The following is a 15,591-nucleotide window of genomic DNA, read 5'->3' on the forward strand; positions in this document are numbered from 1 at the left end:
AAGCTGCTATAGGAATATAAGGGCAGTCAGCCTGCAAGATTATTCATTCTGTCATTTATTTATGGCTTGTCACCCAGTCCAAAACCTAATACATTTATCAGTAGCAAAAGGGTTAGAGTCTCTTCACATATTCTAAGAGAGCTAGTGAATTAGATTTACCTAAAGTCCTAGAAGGTAAAGGAACTTGCAGCAGAAATCAAGGGGGTGAGAGAATTGAAACTACTAGAAAAGATATATTGAAGTGACTGACTGGGCCCAGTCGGGGACAGAAGGAAAATAAGATTGGGAAGTAGAACAAAAGGTGGAAAGGTAAGGATATGTCACCAACAGCTGATGGAGATAGAGACTTCAGTGCAGTTTTTCCTGCTCTACATCTGTCTCCCTCCCAAAGGAACTCATGTTTTACTGTTAACGTGCTTTGAATCAAGTTGGAAAAGGATGCTGAAATATGACTTTGGAAGGGATGCTCTGTGACTCTGAGGATGTCATAGTCTGTAACAAGGGTGTTAGAAGAAGATTCACAACTCCGCAGAGTGATAACTCATTGGTAAATAGACATGTTACATGTTTTGCAAAAGCTAAGGAGTCCAACAGTCTCACAATCTATAGGTGTCACTGCAAAAGGCATCCATGGAACAAGAATATTGTGTATTGAAATCGTAGTAAAGGCAGGGGAGCAAAATTGAATTTCAGGTTCTGACAATCTTTTGCACTTGAACTGCATCCACATTCAGTTTAATTTTAGTTCGTAAAAACTGTGAAAAATCTCCAATTGTTTTAAAACATATGAACCTTGTTCTTTATTTTCACTCCCAACTCAGTTTTAAGGGTTTTTCTCAGACACTACAATGTTTTTCTAGGGTTCAGTTTAGCAGTTTTGTATATTGGTTATTCCTTAGATCCACCCATGTTGCATTTATTTCAGTGCAGGTGTCTTAGATTGTTTGTAATGGGACCTGTGAGAATGGAGGTTACAGCTGCCCGTACAGTATTTATCAACAAGTAGTTGACCATTTGGTAATAGTACACTCTCTTTGTCTATCATATAGATTTTTAAATAGCTATGTATTTTTTAAATAATAAAAAAAATACATTACCTCCTCTAAAGTGTCACTGAGGGGTCTGCTTTCTCATTTTCTTTAACTACTATTTTATTTTTAATAAGAAACATAATAGTAAACTTTGCTTACTATCTACTGCACTATGATCAATACATATCTATGTTCTCATTTTTATTTTCAAGGCATTTTGATTGATTATTATATTCTCCATTATATTTTTAAAGAAACTGAGATTCATAGAGGTCAGATCAATTGCTCAAGGACGCACAAATGAGATTGAGTTTGAATTGGAGTTGATCCAGTTTCAGAATCTGGGTACCTACTCATTGTATTACAAGGCTTTATTCTACCCTTGTGCTAAACACAGAACAAAACCTAGTCCTTTCTTCAAGGGGAACGAAAACTGACACATTAAAAATAACAGGAATCGTGTGATGTATCATTTGCTTCTAGCTGTAAGTACATCAGGATTTCAGAAGAGAGGGATTAGCCTTGGAGAATAGAGTAAGCAGAGAGCAAAAACAGGAACAAGTGAAGTTTGTAGTAGACTTTGAAATACAGGGATTGGATTGTGGAGTGAGATGATGTCAATGATAAAACCCACAGGGTAGAGGCCAAGAGGCAGGAATGAGTTAGACCCATTTGGGGGCTCTCAGACAACTAGATAAATAGAGGAAGTGGTTAAGACAGGCATAAAAAAGTGATAGATTATAAAAGGCCTTAGAAGATGGACAGAAGGATTTTTTTTAATGAAGTAGGATATAAGGAATTATTCAAGAATTGTAATCATGAAGGTGGCATCATAAAAAATAAACATAACTATAACATAGAAAATAAACCTAACTATAGCATCATGAGAATGACAGGCACTTTGGGATGGCAATGCCAGTAGAGACAACCCTGGGGTCAAGGGCTCTAGCCACAGTTGGGAGACCCAATTAGGCTTGGGCAATTCTGATAGATGCTAATAGAATCTCAGTTAATTCCTAGAAGGTACTGTACAAGGAGCTGGAAAAATCACTTCTATAAAATTTGATGTAGCTCCCTTGACACAGGTACTAAATGGAGCACTGACCATTGAGTCATTCTTTCAGCCTAAAGTGGAGAGGTGGAGAGCAGGTTTTACTCTGGTTGTTGGTGCCCAGTTGCTAAGAGAGCAAGCAAGCATCTCTGCCACTACCCCTGTGATACACTCATTCCAGGGCAGAGAAGTCAGGTTTGAGTGTTTCAAATGTGATGTCGTCTTGGTGAAGGACCATCCACACAGTCACATAAGCTATATGACATTGTAACACTGAGACTGTGGCTTCCTCTAGTAACTCAGCATTCCTTTTCTTCGGCCTCTGGCACTTTGTAAAATCAGACTCCAGGACTTGTTAGAGGGAAGCAAGCCTTTCCCCTTGTCCTGATTAGTTTCCCAGGGAGGCATCTTCTAAATTCCTGCCTGAAAGGTTCTGGGAGCAGAGGTGGAGGGTGGAGTGACTGGTAGTCTCTGCATTTAGTACGTGTTCACATGTTCACTTAATATCCCTGTTGTCAGTAAAAGGCCCTATATATACCCTCTAAATAAGTCTAAAGACCTCTAATGCAATGATTCTTATCTTATTCTCATCGGAACATTGTCTTCAGACTTTTCCTGGGATGAGAGAGGCAGATACTCAGGGCTGTGGTACACGGGGGGAATGCTTAACTGCCTCTTTCAGTCTCTCCCTTGACCGCAAATTTCAGTCATATGTAGATCTTTCTGTTTAAAATCAGGTTAAGTCTGAGTTTTCCCTCTACTGATTTGGACTCTGACCTTCTCAGTTTGAATGTATTATTTCCCACTTGTTATATGCTTTCTAGTGTCCTACTGTTTTCTCTTCTCCCTGTTTGTTCTCTTCATCCTAATGGGTTGAACCCAGCTCATCAGTGGTTTCAGTGGAGCTTGGAGAAGAACAAATATATATCCATGTGACAGTTTGCCATCTTAACCTTGAAGCCCACTAGGATTTATTAGGGTTGTGAAAGTTTTCTGTTAATGGTATTTAGAGGTTAGACTATTAATGTTTTCTTCATAAATTATGCCCCTCTTTCCTATTCTCACCTGTGGTAAATTGTGTCCAAGCAGTATCTTGACTGAACTTAAATAGTTTCTACATTTCATGATTTGCATAACAGTTGAGAACATCTTAGATTCTTTTCCCTCATCTGAACAGGAGACAGGCTCTAGGTAAAACTTTCTAGATAATGAATTATATATTTTATAATCACTTAAGATACATTTTTTAAAAGTTGCTGAAAATTCATGAGAAATAGACAAAAATGATAACTCTTCCTCAAATAAATACTGATCTTCATATTCATCTTTACCGAAAATATGATTTCTAAGAGTGTACCAATTTTAATGTTACTATTAGTAGCGTTTAAAAAATTGGAAATACCTAAAGAAGAGCAATACTACTTTAAGTACTAATATTTTTTAAACTATTTATTCAAAAATATAGCAGGGTGATGTATCTATCCTTGTCAAATGTTATATTTTAAGATGTAATGCAGTGTCAATTTTTACTTGAAAAAATGATGTATTACTTTGTAGGCTTTTCTGGAGTTCCTGTTCCCTACTGAACATCTGCTGAATGTCAGGCCCTGTGCTTGGGTATTAAGGATATGCCAGTACCTGCGGTGGAGAAGAAACGAGGGTAGCATAAGACAGAACAGAAGAAGGGGTGAAGGGAACAGGAAGATGGGTAGCAAGGCCGAGAAGTGAGAGAAAAAGATCTAACAGAATGATCATAGAGTAGGAGTGGACATGGTGGCAGCAGAAATTCAGCTCTGAGTGAGAGACTGCAGAATCTTAACTGGGTGTCGAGATGTAAATAGGGACAGTAGTGATTCCAAAGATTTCCTCAACTGAGTCTACTTAACCAAGGCATATAAGACTCAGATACTGAAGAAATCTCTGTTAGGCTATTGACTTAACAGTAAAAGGATGGGAAGACCCTTCATTATAAGATTTTCTTCATGTTTAATTGCATTCTAATGGCACAATTCTGTGTTTATGAGAATGAGTTTCTGAAGAAAACGTTAGAGAGAAAAAGCTGTAAAAGCTGTGTTGGTTCGTATGTCAAATCATGCGGATGCTGATTTCTGGTATCCAAGTGAGGCTGATTCTTTCCTGATACTCCCTCTGAATTTTTGGAGATTGATATTTATTGATAAAGAAAATAACTGCTTGTAAACACTTAAAAAAAGTGTCTTCAGGACTTACACGTTGAGATAACCTATTTGTTAATAGATACCACTTTGTTGGTAATGGACCAATGTTCCTGGGCCAAATGTGGATAACCACAGGTTATAAATGCTCCTGAAATACTGCAGCTTGAAAAATGTCAATTAGTATTTTACTATAAGCCCAATCAGACATATGATAAGTATGGGAAACATACAACTTCTTATTTTGTTGTGATAAGTTATCCAAGAGACATGGTATATGTTGCATTTTCCAAAACAGCTGGAACTGGCTTATGCTGTGTACTTAATTCCACAACCAGCAGTTCTTCTGGCTGTATATTTGTACGGTATCCCTAAGTATGCTCTCAGAATCTTGGCCTAGTCAGCAAGTTAAGCCTGCCTGTGTGTATGAGGACCAGTATCCTCAGGCGTTTTGTCACTAACCGGTTTAAGCATGGATTTTAAGAGTTAACTGTACTTCAATTAAAAAAAAAGGTGAAATATAGGACATGCATTTTAAGAAAGAGTTAACCCAAAGTATGGAGGAGGGTGTGGATCTAAAGGGCTTTGCTGTAAAGCACTGTGCTCTCAGCTTTGCTGACATCCAGTCTATCCTAAGCAATGCCTGGGCAGTGGGAGGAGGTACTTTGAAGGCTGTCCAACTGAAGGAAGAAGAAAGGAGCACTCGTAAACCCTGTGTAGAACTCATGTTGCCTTTGTAGAAAAGGAGTCCTTAGATGGGACCGCTGTGGAGTGATGGCAGATGAGGAACTGGATTTGGAAATGAGGGTACCTTTGTTCTCACCCTTGTGTCCCTCCCACTGGACACGGGCTTGTGTTTAAGTCACCTTTTTTGCCCCATCTTCCTTTTCCCAGACAGAATCCTGAAAGATGAAATAGAAACATGAGAAGAGGGAGGGCTAGAAACTCACCTTGCCTCTATTCAACTGGCACTTCAGAATTAAAGGCTTTTCGGAAGCATAGTTGAAATGTATGAAATTCATGTGTTCTGTGCCTCACATCCTTGTTTGTTAAATACAGAATCACTTTGCACATGCCTTGTTTTGCTTTCTGAGGTGAAACATTTATATTCTAGTATGATATGTTAACAACAATAGCAATTTAAATGTTTTAGCCCACACAGCAAAGGGAATAAGAGATACTGGTAAGTTTTATATTTCTTTTAAAGGCAATCTTAGGTCTTGTAATTTAAACCTTAAGGGCAGAGAAAGGTAGTTTTTGCTTTACTTGATAAGGCTACCTAATTCTCTTTCTCGTATGTCTTAAAATACACGTTAAATATATAGCAAATAATTGAAAGTATGAAATATGCGATAGGTAGATCATTTAAGATTTTGAAAAAGCACTTCTGACTTTCCAATTTCTAACTTTAAGAAGGCATTCATTTTATATTTGAAATTATTATATCAGGGATGAAGAATTATTTTTCTGGGCTCTAGAGTGATGACTCACTTTTTTTTTTCTCTTGGACATTGTGTTAGAGTAATTATGAGCTATTATCACTGCCTTTTGCATGAATATTCTCCCTGTAAAGAATGATTTTGTTTTACTTTGTGGAGTATTGAATCACTATTATTCAGTAATGCCAATGAGAAGTACTTTAACATAGAGGAAAATGATTCTGTCTGCCAGTTTTACATGATAAAAATTTGCGTATGTTCTAAGATAAGTAATGGGCAAAAATTCAGCTTATGCAACATCTTAGTATTTGTTTATTAAAATTAACTGAGAGTGAGAGCACAGACATTTTAACCTGAAATCCGGCATTTCAGTGCCTGGCTGTAGTGAATTTCTTAGAGAATTTGGTGAAATGACTATGCCTGTTTCCAAGTGGCAAAGCAATTATGTATTATGTGAATCTGCAGAGATGTCAGGGGGATAGAATTCAATTATGTATTGTCTTAGAGCATTGGGGACTGAACTATTAGAAATGTGGAAATAAACAAAGACCACCCAAATTAGAAGAGCCAAAGACTATTTATTCAGAGCTCACTATAGCCAAGAAGTCAGCCATCATCACTTTGCTTTTGGCAGAGACACAGAGGCAGTCAGGGAAGAGAGAAAGCTTTACAACAGAAAAAAAGAAAAGGCTTTGGGTATCTCTGATTGGAGACTGCTGACACAGGGAAGATGCAGGTTGGGTAACTAGAAGCGGGTCATCTTAGATAATTGGTTTGGCCAGCACGTTTTGCTTTCTCTGATTGTTACTGAATTTAAAGCAGGGACAAGTAGAAGTAGGCTGGCTGCTGTTGTGGGTCAAAGCTCTATTTTCATATTTAGTCTGGTCATTGTCCATTTGTATATTCATTCTGTCACAAATTTAACTGATAATCATTTATTTGAGATGGTGATGGATAATTATATAAACAATATTGGATTAATTTTATATTTAAAAATAAAATCTTTATTTTAATAGAAGTAAAAGCAGTCTGTAATCATCTATATCCTAAACCAATAGTGTAATGAGTTTAAAGGTAACTGGGAAAAGGAAAAGGAAAATCTGTGGTCTATTCCCATAGATGAAGCTTTGTAAATATAACTAATTTTCTTAGTCTTACTCCTGCTGTGCTTCAAGAACCCTTAATTAGTGCAGTCTGAAGCTGATTTTCCCTTCTACAGTACTGTGATGAGCATAGTCTATCAATAGGCTATTTTTTGCACATTTGATACCTTAAATTCCCACTCCTATGTCTAACTCTCTCACTTCTAAAAAGTTTTAATGCCTTATCCTCAACCTTATCATGTTCTCTTGCCTCAGATCCTTTTGTTCCCCACCCCCTCTTTAAGTCATTTCAGTCTTCCTTTCTTTTCTTATACAGCTTAGACCACTTGGCCTATGTGGTAACAACCACTCTCTTGATCTTTTTTGTCTCTCGTGAACACATGACATTCAAAATCTCAACCCTGCTTCAATCCAACTACTGGCTCCTTTGGTCCTTTGCTTGGGCTTCAGATTGTGAATTTCATCTATTATTTCCTTGTAATCAGGTGTGTGTTTGTACCAGGAGATGTTAGGGAGCCTCAAAGAGATACTAAATTCTTCCTACTCTGATCTGTAGTTGCTTAAGTCATTTTTTTATTTGGGGCAGCAGGATCCTCTCTCTAGATAAGCTTCTTCCTTACTTTCTTTAAGTCTTTGGGTTTTATTGAGCACTCTGCCTTGATTACACATAACTTCCTCTACCTGTCCCATCCTTCGCTTGGAGTAAGTATCCACCTTGGAGGCCATCTTTGATCCTTACGTTTTGTGACCATACTCTCTAATTGTGGGTAAGAATAGATCTCAACAGTGCCCTTACCTTGGCTGTCACAGATTCATTAACTAGGTCCTTTATGCTTTGTCTTGCCAACAGGCGCACGGGTCAGTTGCATGCAACTATATAAATATTCATTATCATTATTGTAATTATCACGACACTTAAAATGTGAGGCTGCCTTCTTTTGCTCATATAATGGCAGAGTGGCTGTTTAGTGATTTTACTTCATGGAAGCTTATTCTCTGCTTTCAAATGTTTTTGTTTATTTTGTTAGACTCTATTTTTGTATAAACATAAGATTTATTTTACAAATGCTAATTCATGAATTTTTTTTATTGGATTAAATATTTTTGTCTGTCTGCAATAACAACAAAAGACAAAAAAAAAAAAGACCTAAAAGAATATAATAATTCCATTACTGTGGAGGCCAAAACATCCAGAGTTTTAAATTAAATATTCTTGGAAATTAAATGTCACTGAAGGGAGGACTGTACTTTGAGTTTTCCTTAGGAAATATATTATTTTTCTCTTTGAACAGTGAAAGTCTTTTTGGAAGTAATTCTCAAGAGACAATTGTTAAATCTCTAAGAGTCAGTGAGCTTCTTGAGGGGCTATTTGAAAAAAGATGAAAAAAAATAGCCTGGGTGTTAAAATCTATTTAAAAATTTAAAATATTATAATATTGAATACTCATTAGCCTGCTTTTCTTTCATAAATTATTAACAGGTTCTTGTACATTGTCTATTTCTCTTATAGAAATGTGGTAAAGTACCATCTTCATGAGCCCAGAAATGGGAATCCTTTATAGGTGTTCCATGAGATCCCTTGCAGACCTAACCAGTCATATCTCTGGAAAAAACAAACAAACAACAAAAAACAAAGAGCTATAGTCCCCTCAGTTTTTTTCTTCAGATTAGACATCAGTATTCTGGAAGAAAATATACTTGTATTTTCAGTAGTTCTTCAATGTAACGAAAAAGATACAAAAAATTGACTTTGAATCTGTACCACAAGACTCTCGCACCTGTCCTGGGATAGAAATACATAATAGCAACAGAGTTCAAGCAATGAACACTTTTTCATTTTATTTTTAAGCAGAAGCTGGAAGGAAGTTTTAGTAAAGATGTCACTAGAAATACCAAAGATAAATATAATCTATACAGAATATTTTAATGTTAACAACAATTAGTAATGTTGTTGTTTAGTATCTTTTACCTTGTGCTCTGCTCTTTGAGGGTGACTTAAGAGTAGGGGTTGCAGTGCTACAGCAGATTTTCAAATGTACATTATTTGAGCAGAAAGCAAAGACAGCCACAACAGTTTAGGATTTAGGAAGATGAAGCCTATGACTGTGTCATGAGCGCATATTTGAAGTGACGGGCATTTCTTCCCAATATGGAGTACTTTGGTTTTTGAAATGTTTCTTTAGGCTTAGAATACACAGGAAGCTTTCTAATATCTGCTTATTTAAAATACACAGTGTCAACAAAATTCTAAGTGTATAAGACTTCCAGGCTTTTTTTTCCCCCAGTAGATTATTTATCTCATTGAATTTTGCCTGGTGCTTATGAAAATACTGTACACAGTAGAAAATGCCAAGAGGTTACCATTTGTCTGGTGTTTAATGATAAATACTGGCTTTGGAATCCAACACACCAGATTTGAATCCTGAGTTGGTTACTAAATGCTCTTTGTGGTGTGGACACATCACTTACACTCTATCAACTTCAGTTTTTTTTTTTCTTGGTCATTATAATGAGGAAAGCAAACATGGGATGCACTGACGTAGTGCATGGTGGGGAAATGAGTTTATAGTCAACTGCTGATGGCAGAGACAGGTTCAAATATTTTGGCTATAATAGGGCATGGATCAATCATCATGGATACTATTTCTTGGTTAAATAATATTAAAAGAGAGCCAAAGGATGAAGTAAGTAGGGAGAGGAATAGGTTATATTCTGCATTGCCAGAAATGAGATAAAATTCCTCAGGTAGGCATTTCTAATAAATTTCCAACTAGACAATGATTGAAGGGTGTTTAAAATAGCTATAAAATTTGATTTGGTATACTCTTAATTTTTCTGGATAAAGAATGTGATTATAAAACAATGAAACTGTGCATTAAAAGCATGTAGTCCTATTACATTTTTAAGCACACCGTAACTAACATAATGATATCCCTTGCGGTCTACCTCCTACAAAATATTAGATTAGAAAGGGCAGATTCAAGCATTGCGGGACTGTCAATTTGCCAGCTGGCCACCATGTGTTAGACTGGTGTTTAACAATGAGTATCGAGCTGACCCCTGCTGAAGAACATGGCTAGTACCAGGGTACCTGAGGCAATTGCAACCCACAAGTGAAAACACAATCTCTCAGATTCATATCGGAATACCAAGAGATGTCAAGGTGAGTCACATCACATAAATGTCACCTGCTCTGACGGCTTTCAGGACATCTGCCCATGGTTCTTTTCTTCCAATTTTCTCCCTGTATAATGAAGCAAGTCTAAGATGCCAGTGGGGACTGGTAGTCTTTTACAGTGTAAAAGAAAAACATTTTATATTTCAAATCTGGCTCATTTGTTATAGCTCGGGCAGATACTGAATCTCAATTGCGCTTGATGAGAGCAAAACTCATTTAATACAACTATATGGAAAAATTAACCTAAGAAAAGGACTGGGTAGCTTTATAGTACTCTCTTAATGACTGCATTGTCAGTGGAACTTGTTGAAAAATTCAGTATTTGTCCCTTATTTTTAATAACGAGAGATACATTAAAGTTACTCTGTTTTTTTAAACAAATTCCGTATTCTAACGGACAAGTGGTTGCATATCTGCAAGGCAGTCTCTAATATATTTCCATGTCATAATTTCTTACTTTCTTTTCTGTGTTTGTTTGCCTTAAATATTCTTTTCTTCATGTTGTCATTAAATCATTTCTCTTAAATTATTCTGGGCTCTTTTCTTTTTCTACTACCCAGGTGGCTACTGTATGTTTGCTTCTTTCCAAGGTGATTACTTATCAACACACCTCTGGTTTCTTTTCTTCTGTTTCTCTGGGCTCAACATAATCGAATTACACTTGTCAGTTAGTCCTTTTTTTCTACAGCCTGCTCCTCCTGTCTTGTCCTCTAACAGCCCTATCCTCATTCATCTTATTTTTCTGCCCTTCTCTTATTTCTCCTCTCAACATTTGCATCTTTCATATGGCTCTCCTTAGCAGTATCTCATCAATAATTATTTCTCTTCAGTTTTGCCGCTTTCGTTTTTTGCCTCCTTCTTACAAGTGACATTACTTCTACTGTTTTTGTGCCACCTCTTTCTTTATATTTATATAATAATGTCCATATCATACTTTTTGCTACAGATTTCTTCACTCACACTTACAAATAAGCATTTGTTGAGGTTCATGACATGCCTGCATTGTAGGGACCTAAATATAATATACACAAATCTTGCCTTTAAGGAGTTCCCCATCTAGGAGAGGCAGACACATGAATCAACCAAACATCAACAAGATAAGATAAATATGTAGAAAGTGCAGGGATACAAATAGATACTGGGTTTTATAGAAGCCCTTGGGCACGTTACTGGTGGGGAGAGGGTCGCGTCAAAAAAAAATTCCTGTATGATATATTGCCTTGACTGAGTTTTCAGGAAGAAATAGTAGGTAACTTGGTGTTGCCCAAGGGAAAATGGAAGGCAGAGAGTGTGGAAAAGGAGCTTGAGAACAGGAAATGGTCTTGCTGTAGAGGGCATTATTAGTCATACTGAGAACTATGAATGTGAACAGGAAACTTGGATGCATCTGAAGCGGAACTAGCCGTAACTGAGATTCATTTTGACCATACCTTCTTTTAGCTATTTAGAGAATCAATTTGAGGGATATACAAATAGAATTAGGGATGCCAGCTGAAGACTGTTTTATAAGAATCTGGATCAGGGTGGCAATAGAGAAATACCAGAGAGCAGATTGAAGAAATATTTACATGAAGAAATTGACAAAACTTAATTGCTGATTGAATACAAGTAAAAAGGGTGAAGATGATTCTTAGAATCTACATATTGTAACTAGGTGGATGATGTCAAAAGTTGAGAGGAAGAACGTGCAGAGGAACCAGTTCATCCTCTGTTCTCCCTCCCTAATGGGTGGGTCTTCTAACAATATAGATGACTTGCATTTTTCTAAGTGTCCCGTAATTTATAAAGCTCTCTCTCATCTGTCACTTTCATTCAGTCCTCCTTAGAATCCTCTGAAGTTTACTAAGCAGGTCGTAGCCACAATTTTCAAATAAGAGGGCTGGAAAAGCCTTCTCTCAAATGTATATCTTAATGATAGGAGGCTATTTAAGCGCTCAAAGTGTTTTCTCGGTTAGGCAGCTTCAGATCTGATTCTGGCAGTTACGCTGGTGGGATGCAACCGTAGGCTGGGGTAATGCAGCCACAAAGGAACGGCTGTCACAAACATGAGCAAGTTTAAAGAAAATGCTCCTCATCACACTCATCCTTAACCCGTGACTCTGCCACAGTAATACGTACCATTCAGTTCCTCCCACACAGAAAGTTGCCATCACTTGAAGGAACACCTTCAAGTAAAAGGAAACTACCAATTGGCTTAGAATTCACTTCTAATAAGCAAATAGTTCAAATACACACAGTATGTTGCATACCATGTTTTATATATGCGTCACATATGGACTTAAGGCAGCATTAATGGCTCAGACTCAGTCTCATAATCTCTTCACGTGTTGCACATTCACTCTGTATTCCCTTGGAGTTGCATTACAGACACAGATGTTATTTGAAAAGCAACTATGCAAGTGGTTGGTGTAAAAGAAAGGCTTCTGTGTTCTCCAAGCCCAGCTGAAAACCAGAGAAATTGCTTTTCTAACAGCAGTAACAACGCAGGGGAGGCTGATGATAACAAAGGTGTTTCCTGCACTGCTGTCTTGTTCATTTCAAATGGGGAATGAACCCAGGGAGGAGGCAGGATGCTCTACCACAAATGACTTCGCTTGATAGAGTGTAATCCAATTTGCAATGTGAATCTATCATTTCATCATGTTTTATTTACTTTGAATTTCTAGCTGGTGTGCAATGATTAAGGTCTTTGAATAAATTTTATCCTCCTTCATCCCCAGTACTATTAAAGCTAGGTTTAAGATTTAGGTTTAAAGTGAGGATTCATTATATGTATTAGGTATTTATTTGTTCAGTAGGCAAACAGAAGACAAAACGTATCGAATTGTGATTCCTGTGAGGAGCTTTGGCAATAATCTCACCTCATAAACCTGAAGGGACCTGTCAGATTATATTTAGCAGTATAAAATCTGGGATTGCAAGAGAGAGAGAGAGTAGAGTTAATCTGAGTGTTGTTTACATTAACCAGTGCTTATTCTTTTAACCAGATTTAATTCTGAACTATCCTGACCCAAAAGGGCATACTATTCTAGAAAAGTGAGTTTATTAAGCAACATTTTTCTATAAAGATACATAATTTTTCTTTTATAATTCATATCTGAATCATTTTAAAATTTGGAACTGCTGTATAAATTCTATGCATGTCTGTGAGAGACCTCTGTAATATAAACCCAGACAAATAATTCTCTTTTTTAAACTCCTAGATGAATTCAGCTATGTATGTGTGCATAGTTTTAACAAAAGTAAACCCAGGAGTTAGAATAGTTGTTCTCAAGCTGTGATCAGAAATACCTGGGGAGCTTTTTAAGCATACATAATTTTTGTCTCTTTTATAGGCTTCCTGAGTCTGAATGTCAGGGTGTAGTGATTGAGACTATTTTTAGCTCCCAGTTTATTCTGCCATGAACTATTTGAAAAATATCAGCTTAAAATGCATGCTTAATATTAGTCACCATCACCTAGAGAAAATAATGTATACAGCTTTTTGTGTGCAATGCTGACACCCGTGTGTGTTAATACAAAATATACACTTACGTGCGTGTAGATCTACAAAACATCTTTTTCTAGAGGACTGGGGATCAGGCAGGGGTGAGAGATTTTTTTTTCACTCTGTAACGTTTATCCATTTAAACCATTTGAAACTATTTTTCACAAGTTTCTAGGTTATGAATATGTGTGTGTGTGGAAGGCGGGGTGAGTATGTGGGAAATGAATGCATAGATGTATGTAAAATCAAAGACTATAGAAAAATGTATAATTTTTTGTTGCATTCATTTGGATGCCAGGTAAATTTTGATTTCTCCTAAGAAAAATTCTGTTTTCAGTTTTTAAAAATCATCAATTAATATGCACAATAGGCAGTCTTGCCCAATCTTCATCTCTACCCCATCCCTAGCGCCTACCACATCATTTATAGAGTTCTGTGAGCCAGGCCCTATGCTAGACTTTGGGAATATAAGGCAAGTGATAATATGCTTGCTAACCTCAAATACTGGCAGTAGAAACATCAACAGATAAAGTATGTGTAAAGAAGTATGTGTAATGTAAACTCATCCCCAAATACTTCATCTAAAAAGATCTGTGTGAGTCAAAACCTTCTACTGAGAAGCTAATATTAATATTACAAAGGGTGGGGTGGAGAATACTGGCTATCCTTCTGTTGCTACTATTCTTTTTCTCTCCTATGTGGGACACCGACCTATTTCCTCCCAATCTTTTGTATTACTTTGTTTTTAATTCTGTGCTTCTTACATAGGGCTGTAAGTTTTTGCTTTGCTCCTGGATTATTCTAAATTCTTGGGCTCCCAACATACCAGCCAAAGGAGAATGGAGGTGAAAGGGAAAGGTCCTTTTGAGGACTGCATGTCTGTGTACATACTGTTCAGTTTCCCTGGAATGTCCCTTTCCTTCTCTACCTGTACCTTTTTCTGCTATGTGGATTCCTCCGAAATGCACTCAATTTCCATCTGTCTAATTATCCTCCCTGCTTGTTTTGAAGTACATTTAATTTAGATTAAAAGTATATAAAATACCAAAAGTGAACAAAATTGGAGAGAAATGAAATACACAAGGCAAAAGAAGAAAAAGGATTTGGTTGTAAAATTGCACTGAGACTCAAACATAAAAATGAAAATCTGAAACGCTGGTCGAGAGTGGGGCACAAGTCTGACTCTAAGATGTTTAACTAAAAGAATGATTTAAAATAATATAGTTGATTTTAAAATATAATTTAATGTTCAGGGAAAGCCCAACACTTTCTGATTTGCAGGTACCCAATACATTTTGTATTCTTAAGCCAAAGATCAGGGTCTTCCTTGTGGGCAGTATCTGTTTTCCTTTCATGAGATTTAATTAGGTAATACAGATCTCTTCTCATGCAAGTGAATAACGTGTAGACCACAGAAATTGAAAGTAAGTGGCTATTAAAGGAGTTCTCTGGAATCCTCACAGTGTATAAATTATAGTTTTAAAAAATAATGTAAAGCTAGTAATTGGTCAAAATAATGTTCACTGAGATTATGTAAATGAAGTTCAGGAGTAGAAGCTAGCTTTTCAAATGATGTAAGTAAATATGTTCTTTTCCCCTCACTGAGCACTGTGCTACCAGTGCTGCTGCAGTTAGGTGACAATGGTGAAGAATCGGACTGGAGAGGGTGCCGCCGGGAATGCAGGAGCCTCAGAAGGGCAGCAGCACATGCTGCTTTTTGTTTTCCTTTCTCAGAATTCTACTGTAGAATGAATAAGAGACTGATGATGTAACCAAATTGAGAGGCAGTGCTCTGGGAACCTCACATCAACTGGTCCGCACTAGATAGTATTTACTTATTTTCATGTAGTGCTAAAGGTTAATAGTGAGTCATTTAACACTTCTTTTAAACTTGGGGATTTCCACTTGTAGTCCACCATAAATACATGATTTAGAGAAATACCAAGAGGACTTTCAAATTATTTTCACAGGCACCATCTAATTTGATTATCCAGTTCACCTGTGAGGAAGATAAAACAGCTAATAATTATTAAGTGGCAATGTGTCTCAGGCACTGCTCTAAATTATTTCATTAACTCATTTACCCTTCTGAGCAACCCTATGAGGTACACACTGTTATTATCTTATA

The 15,591-nt window shown here is 36.8% G+C and overlaps 1 protein-coding gene across 4 annotated transcripts in view; it reads left to right on the forward strand.

Annotated features, from left to right (window-relative positions):
* CTNNA3 (catenin alpha 3) overlaps positions 1-15,591 on the forward strand; it is a 1,353,918-nt gene that overhangs the window by 1,243,668 nt on the left and 94,659 nt on the right. The window lies entirely within an intron of this gene.

This window comes from Vicugna pacos, chromosome 11 (genome assembly GCF_048564905.1).
Source record: "Vicugna pacos chromosome 11, VicPac4, whole genome shotgun sequence".
NCBI lineage: Eukaryota > Metazoa > Chordata > Mammalia > Artiodactyla > Camelidae > Vicugna > Vicugna pacos.